Raw genomic sequence first — 7,253 nt, forward strand, 5'->3', positions numbered from 1 at the left:
GTTTTACAAAGCCAGCGTATTTATGACATTGAGTTTAGGCCAAAACTTGTTTTAGTACAACTGAAATTGTAATCTTAGTATCTGCATCATAGAAGTCGAAAAGAATCATGTATGCAGCCTACAATCATTGCTGCTGCACATATGAGGTTAGACACGTGCGCTTATAAATTCCCAGCTTATCACAATAGAATAGGGTGGTCTAGTGTTTGGATCCGCAGGGGTTGCCATCAAAAGCAAGTTTCAAGCGTTAGACCATCAGAGCAGGTGCGCCTTTTCCCGTTGAAACTCAGCAATCTCCATATCTGGTGGCCTTGAATAAACACTAAACGGGTAACATAATGCAAAGTTGTGGAGACAGGACACAGACGACTGCTGATCTTGAGTACCATGTTGAAATAATTAAAAAAAATAAAATTCGATTTCGAATAAAATTTGAATAACATTCGAAAATGTCTTAGTAGGTACGTTACTCTTAGTAATAAAAAGAATGTTAAGACACGGCTTTCAGTAGGCTGCTGAAATAATAAAGTAACTTGTGATGTTTATCACAAGGTATACCATTTTTTTGCTTGCACATTAAACCTGTACAGTGACGAAGCAAGATCCTTATTGTCTGCTTTAATGCAGCTCTGGGACTTTTCGGATTACCTGCGAAAAGAGCTTGAAGAAATGAGTTGAACCGGATCTCAACCGAAGAACTGCTTTGTCAGGTGCCTTTCACAACCGTATTATTTGCGGATGAGTGATTGGAGCTCACTCTCTCGTCACCTTTGGAGCTGAGCAGACTAAAAGCTCCGCTGCAGAAATGTATATCCCGTCGTGTAGTGGGACACTTAATTTTCATTTAAAAGTCGTGTAAGCACGGCTATGCAAAAACTTACGCATAAACAGCTCAAGAGCACGCTTTGTGAGAACTGCGAGCAGTGGTATGGTAGGCCCCCCGCTAATTTCATGCCATCTGTCGGCGAGTAGTCGAAAAGCGCACATCCGGCGCGACACGCCCTCTTCATCTCAAGCACGCCTCTCTGACATCACTCCCATTCTTTCACCGCAGGGTCACGCAAGCAAGACACACTTTCACAGTGCCTTGAGGCAAATTTTTAATTTCGAATGAAATCACACTGTTTGTGATGGCTTGCAATGATTTATTCTTTTCCCGGTAGAATAGCTCTAAACTCCCTTTTCGGCGGTTTTGTTCCATTTCACAAAAATGCCATCTCTCAGGCACCGCGTCATAAATTAAAAGCCGAGCTTTTTGGCTTTAGCAAGCAAAAAAAAATGTACATTGTTTCCTCAGTGCAACAAAAATGATGAGTGCATGGCATTGCGAAGGTTATCTGCACAAACATACGTTGCCTTTAGCGTACCTGCACGCAAATGCATTGCATCGTATGAAAAATTTATTGGAAGCTTAAAAGAGTACAAGAAATAACAAGACTTGCAGCAATACCTGGAGCACATCCAAAGCGAAGTAATATTTTTTTATGAAGCGCGGAATAATTGCCCACACATGTTTTGCAGTGTTAGCTAAGTAGAGGAGAAAAAAAGTGTTTATGAATGGCAGCGAAGATATATAAATTAACACGTCCTAAAAGTAATCAAAGCTATTTATTATTCGATGAGTCTTATAAAGCAAGGCTTCTCGTGAATGCAACTGTACATGCGTCACGCGTACGAACGTGACCGATCATAGATACATATTCAGCAATGGACAGTTTTCAAGCTAACCTGAGGCAACATGGTCGGTCAGAGACAACAGAACCTTAACGACTATTTTTTAGCCAGAAATAGGCATTAAAATGAATACAAGTCATGCATGTGCTCCAACAAAAAAACTACACACGTTTAAGTATGCCTGTATAAAAGAATTACAGCGTTTCGGACTCCATGTTCGTTTGGTGTTGGTGACATGTGCCCATTAAGCAGTACCGCCATTACGCGAGAGCTACCAGACATCGGGTTCTTTCGCAAAGATAACTCTGCAATGCTAATAGTTTAAGCTTAAAAGAAAACACGGGAAGAAATTTTACATGATCACGGCAAAAGCGTGCCGGAAAAGAGGTAATGAAGCCCTCATTCCGTTTATTTTTCAGCATTTTTTTTCTTGTTTTTATGCTTAAACCTGCGTTCTCATTTCCTTTCTTCTCTTTAGTAGAAAGTTGAATATGTTGCAGGAAAAAAGAAAAGAAAGGATCTTAAATCTGTCTGCCTAGTTAGTGATGAGCGTTTCCTCGATGCTCAAACATTTAACCAACCTAACGAGACTGCGGAGCTTGGCATCAGTGTAGGGTAGCAAATGGATACTGGTGGAAACGACGTTCCCAGGCGGGCCAGCTGTAACGCAGCTGGAATGAAGAGTCTCACGGCTGCTGCGTAGGAATGTGAAAGAGGATGAGGCAGATTATGAAGGAATGAAGTAATAACCTTACGGGAAATGAAACTTCCATTTCAGCAGTTTAACGAAGAACAAAAATTACTTCTTTAGGAAATGGACTACGCTGCCACCGCAGCTGCCGCGTGGCGAAAAGAGGTGAAAACGTTATTGCCTCGAGCAGTAAGGTCGCGTGGTAACTGTGTAAATGGAGGAGGAGGTATCATGAACTATTTTGTTTGTTGAGCCATTTCAGAAAAGGCAACATGATTTAATATCGCTTCGTTTCACTGCCACTGAGGGCAAGTTCGCAAGTCGCACGTGCGCATACAAGGTGTCCGGACGACTGCGCAATACAGAGAAGTCGTTATGGCCGTAATTTCACAGACAGGGCTGTGTGCAAAAATACTAGGCTGACAATTTTCGTTTTGCACCGAACTCTCAGCCTAACAGACTTATATATATGTGTCCGCTTGTCTACTGTCAGTAAAGATGACCACCGAGAACCTGACGTTATTTGCTTTCGAGATCAAAGAAAAGTTCGAGATAGTTAAAAGAAGTCTTAGAATCTCCGATGGCGCTAAACGTCAACAAGCCCAGTTCATAAGAGCACACCGTTGCTGGAACGCTTGAGAGGAATAAAAAGGTTTGAGCGCGCCTGGAGAAGTCAGAAGAAGGCAGCAGAGCGTTATACTCGCTAGAACCACTCTGTGGAATTTAACTGAAGCGCCTATGACATCAGCTCGCACGTGCACGCAGTGAACCATCGCGATAAGCCAAATATTTCAGCGGCAATAAGAAGATATAAGAAAAAAGAAGAAGTAAATCTGATTTGCCGGCCAAGAGACAAATCATGTAGGTCGCCCGCACAAAGAAAACAATGTATCGGGTGAAAACTGTCCTGTTCTTTATCACATTTCTCTATCACACACGTCAAGTGCCTAAAACAAAGAAATATGAGGAAAAAAAGTAACGAGAAAAAAGTCTAACAAGAAGCGATGTCTGCTTTCAGCTAAGCATGACACTGTTTATGTTGAAGTGAGGAACGAGTCGGATTGTTAATTTAAAATCTGATATGTTAGATGCTGACTCCAAGCTTCTTGGACGCAGAAAAGAGGGAGTAAAATACAGACATCTTTGCAGCAGAGCCGTGCAGCCTATCTCATTTATAAGCAGCAACTATGCAAAGTGAATAATTTTGCGTCTTTTTGCCTAATGGCTTTGTGAAGAACCTGCGAGGGTCCCGGCTTTGTCAATAGCAGAGCAAAACTGCGACTGCATTAAGAATAATTTATAACGATGATGGTTTAAACGGCATATTGTAGTCGTGTGTATGCTTTCGTGTTATTGGTTCCATCTTAATCAGTAAAACAAACTCTTAAGACAAACGTTGTGATGGTCGACGTACACACATTTACACAGGTTGTGTTTGCATGCTGATTACGGTAGTCAAGCAGCGCCGAGAGCGAGAGAGGAAGATATTTGATACGCCCCAGTAACCCCTTAGCGGGCCATTTTTCTACTAAAGCCGTGCCAGTCTTTTATTTAAAATATAGTATTTATGGTTTATCGAAATCACTGTGCACACCATAATGTTTCTACTGCGCTAGCACTTGTGGTGGCAATTACGCATTTAACCTTTGTGTGTTCGCTTATCGGAAGCCTGGTCTCATGGCAGGCGGCCCACTACCACGGTGGGCAGGTTGTGGGAACCTGTCCTCCGGGTGGAACATGTGCTACTTAGGCCAGGTGGAATATATGTTAGCATTTTGCAAAACTACGCGAATCGGCCGGCAAGTTTGTTTCAAAAGAACAGTGTTTGTTTGGTAAATTTTAGTTCCTTTAAAATATATGTATTACAGAGTAACAACAAAACAGAAAGGACTGCAACAACGAGAATTCGAATTCTGCTATTATAACTTGTGATGAGTGTGCTAGTGTTCAAGGCAAAGAATCGCGCACAAAGATTTCTCCCACCATCTGCACCATGTGCGCTTTTCCTTCCGGACACATTTTTCATCACTGTCACCCTTCAGAAAGCATCCATCTTTTTCACCCTCTGATGCACAGTCAAGAAACGTCATCGTCAGTCGTAATCTTCACTCGAAAAACAAAATATATTAAAAATATTCTTCCTCGCTGTCACTGCAATCTGGTGCATCGTCGCTTTCGTGTTCCACTGTGTTCTTGTGCGCAGTGCAAAAGACCAAATCACAAAGCGGAGCGAAAAAAAAAACCCCTTTAGTACCCGCGCCGCCATCTGTTGGCGAAGCTAAAAAGCGGCGTACGATGAGCCCAACTCCCTTTAAAACAGGCACAGAGTATCAGGAAACAGACGACAAGTTGGACGTTTAATAAGCCCTAATGGACTGTAGGCTTAAGATGGGCCAAGATCGTCAAAGTCCGCTAGGTGGCTGATTCATCTGTTTGAACCCACCGACATTTTCTGAATGACGGAAGCGCTCAGAAAAAGACTGAAACCAGCCACTCGGCATTCTGAACAAATCGGGTTTTACAAAAGCAGATGCAAAGAAAGTAAACAAGCATGGCAGAAAAACTTCTTACGTGAAAAGCGGTGTGTGGCACTGAAACTTGGGCGTTTTCTGAAGCATCCCTAAAAGTTAACTTCTACCCGCCGCAACAAAAGGCCTTAAAAAAATAGAATAAAATATGCCACAAGGACACACACTAGGCATCCAGTGACGTGAAGGGAATTTGATGCATCGTAAAATTACCTAACAAACTATGTATTTCAGGTTATGCGTGATGCCACCATGCACCTATGAGAGAGGATAACAAGAGTTTTGGTCTGACATCCAATCAGCAAGCCTCAATAAATAAACAGAATTCCAACATAAAGGTAGCGTGCGTGAAGCACTTTCTACATGTAAAATTCTGTCATCCCTGTCTCTGCATTCTTTCATTACTAATTCTTATTGCGAACAAATAGATCAATGACGGCGCATATGGGCTTTGTTGACACGTCTGCAATTTATTCTTTTTTTTTTTTTTGCAAGCGCCCGTCACATACGAAAGACTATTTTCGAAGACTTTGTGGAGGTAATTATGACCATAATCGGTTTTTTGCTGAACTGCCCCGGTGTCGCGCGCGCGTTCCGCTTTCCCGAGTTCCAGGGTGCAGCAAAGCTGGCTTATCCACACAAGGTGGGTTAGTGCCGCTCGGCATCCTTTACAGGGGCACAGCCAGAGAGAAACGATCCGCTCTGTGCTTTGGCTCCCACGGCTTTGGAGGGGGAGGTGGTAATTCGACACACGCTAGGATTTGTGCCGCCGTTGCGCAAAAACTTGCTGGGTCACGTGACCAGTTTAAGCGCTGCGATGTAAGCCGCTGCGTATCGCGCAGCTTGGGTTGAGCTTCACCGATGGATCATGTAGTAGCTCATCGCTGTCCGGCCCCTTTTGGCTTCGTGGATTAATCGTACTGTATCGTTCGTTGTCTTTTTCGAGCATGATTATCATGTCCTTCAGTCACTTTGCATGCTCGGATTTATTGAGGTAACTTCGGCCGTAGCAGCCTAGAAACTACGTTGATGTAGCTTCTGTCGCATCGCATCGCACGCATCTCATGGCCACAAGTGCTTGAGATCGATTGATAACTTATTGCGAGACCAAGCGGAGGAACATAGACAATTGATATTGTCGATTCTTGAAGCCCTCAGCACAGAAATACTTGACTAGGAGGAATTTCAAGAAAGACAGAGAATGGCTATCGAGCACATTAGATGTAAAGTTATGAAAAATGGGTAAAAGAACAGCACAAGAAAAGAGGGCAACATGCATCGCAAGAGGAAAAAAATTACCGGTCAGAGCAGTTGGTAAAACAGTGACTTCTGCGTCTCATTCATTATTTCAGAAGCGTTATTTCTCTGTCCCAAAAAACTGCAGCGGAAAGCAATAATCCCGCTATGATAAAAGCCTGAGCAACTCTGCAAGAACCAAGCCTATAGAAGGAGTTATCAGATGCGAAGAACTGAAAGGTAAAAGCAGCCGTTTATTTCAAACTAGTAATAAAGAAAAGCGCGACGCCAATGAACGCCGAGCTTCAAGTAAAGCATTATTGTAAAAAATTATGAAACTAAGCCAATAAGAAAAACGCCAGGTCCAATTACTGAGTAAAGTCAAGTCTTCCAGCCACTTAAACATGAATTTTATGCTCAACTACCGGGCGCCACGTGCTTGATAAACAGCAAGCTGCGTTAAGTTGATTTAGAAGGAAAATATCATATGGAGACAGGGGAGCAGGATTTGTTTTTTTTTAGTTGAATAGAATGGTTTTTTTGAACGTGCTTTTTGTATCATATTGACGAAGAGGGATTTTATTAGATATAAAGTGCGTTCAAAGGTTGACCGATAATTGCATCTCGTGTGGAGAAATCCTGCTTTCACCAGAAGGTTAATACTATTTTGCCCGAACAAATACGAAATACGAGCAAAATGACTAACTGATTTATTATATTGGTGAAGAAAGTGATAAGTGAACAGTAATTAAGCGGAGTAACACTCAAGTTTGTTACCCTTGCAAGTTAAACTGCACAAGAGGTCAGCTCTGGTGTCTAATTAGTTACTACGTTAATGACATCTTTTATTCATGATTGTTGGCGTCTTCTTGCAAAACCAGACTGTTGTATGAATAGTCACGTGCGGAAAGACACAAAATGTTCACCATTTGTAAGGTTATCATAGTTTTTTTTTCCTGCGTTCCTCATTGGAGATTTTTGAACTCTTCACCCTTTTTTCTACTTTCTTGCCTCCAAGCAGTTCTTTCTTGTTCTCCTGCTTTCGCTGAGATAAGTGCTGCTGGCGGTCACCGAAATGCTTCTGAATTAACTTTCATGCTCAGCTTCGTCTTTTCTTTATTTTT

This window comes from Amblyomma mixtum, chromosome 6, assembly GCF_055824585.1.
Source record: "Amblyomma mixtum isolate Tamu chromosome 6, ASM5582458v1, whole genome shotgun sequence".
Taxonomy (NCBI): Eukaryota; Metazoa; Arthropoda; class Arachnida; order Ixodida; family Ixodidae; genus Amblyomma; species Amblyomma mixtum.